Source organism: Colobus angolensis, unplaced genomic scaffold (genome assembly GCF_000951035.1).
Source record: "Colobus angolensis palliatus isolate OR3802 unplaced genomic scaffold, Cang.pa_1.0 Scaffold443, whole genome shotgun sequence".
NCBI lineage: Eukaryota > Metazoa > Chordata > Mammalia > Primates > Cercopithecidae > Colobus > Colobus angolensis.
Genome location: NW_012117855.1, coordinates 92978 through 94096, shown reverse-complemented (window position 1 = coordinate 94096; position 1119 = coordinate 92978). Strand labels below are relative to the sequence as shown.

The following is a 1119-nucleotide window of genomic DNA, read 5'->3' as shown; positions in this document are numbered from 1 at the left end:
AGGAGAAGTCGCCGTGTGGGGGCCCCTGACCTGTGTCAGGCCACACACCACACCTGGGAGCCCTGCACACTCCAGGCGAGAAGGGAGAATATGTCCCTGTTCTCTTCCTTTGGGAGAGGCCGAGCGTCGTGGGCAGGCAGAGCCTCACCAGGGCTGCGGCAGCTGGGTAAGGGGGCTCCAGGCCTCTGATTCCTGTGGTATCACCGAGGCCTACACACACACATTCAGCCCACTGAGTTCCAGAGGCCCCCATCACTGCCACCACCCCCGATGGCCCCACTCCCCCTGTGGCCTGTCCTAGCTCAAGGCCGGTGGCCTCCCAGGCTCCTGTCTTCAGGCTGCACAGAGCCTGGCTTTCTGTAGGACAGGACCGGAGGGAGGCGAGGCCATGTCTAGGTCAAATCCTGGAATGCAACTGTCCCTGTCCCTTACTGTTTGCAGCAATGCCAGCAAGCCCTATGGCTCCGCATCCTGTGGGCACACACCTGTCCACACTCCGGCCGTCGGCAAGCGGACGGTGGCCACCACCGGGGAGACCGAGCATCTTGTCTGGCACACGGCCGCAGGGTCATCCGGCCTCAGCCACTGCTGGTTGCAGTATCTTGCCAGTTTTCTAGTTAGCTGGCTGATTTCTGACTTGCAAGACACAAGGAAGACCAAAAGCTTTCTGCACGCACACCTGTCAGGTGTGTGGCCGGTGGTCTCTGTCACACTGTGTGGCCTTTCCATCCTCTCATTAGGATTCTGGTGAGTTTGTTTGTTTGTTTTTGAGATGGAGTTTCGTTCTTGTTACCCAGGCTGGAGTGCAGTGGTGCAATCTCGGCTCACTGCAACCTCCGCCTCCCAGGTTCAGCCAATTCTTCTGCCTCAGACTCCCGAGTACTGAGATTGCAGGCATGAGCCACCACGCCTGGCTAATTTTTATTTTATTTTATTTATTTTTTGAGACGGAGTCTCACACTGTCGCCAGGGCTGGAGACCAGTGGCATGATCTCAGCTCACTGCAACCTCTGCTTCCCAGGTTCAAGCGAGTCTTCTGCCTCACCCTCCCAAGTAGCTGGGATTACAGGTGCCCGCCACTAAGCCCAGCTAATTTGTTGTATTTTTAGTAGAGACAGG

At 57.1% G+C, this 1119-nt stretch overlaps 1 protein-coding gene across 1 annotated transcript in view; it reads right to left on the bottom strand.

The window, feature by feature from the left end:
- Positions 1–531: 531 nt before the first annotated feature.
- HAGH (hydroxyacylglutathione hydrolase) overlaps positions 532–1119 on the bottom strand; it is a 30585-nt gene continuing 29997 nt past the window's right edge. Inside the window, exon 9 of the mRNA XM_011957455.1 lies at positions 532–632. The gene's annotated coding sequence lies outside the window, so the exon portion shown is untranslated. The remainder of the gene's footprint in view (positions 633–1119) is intronic.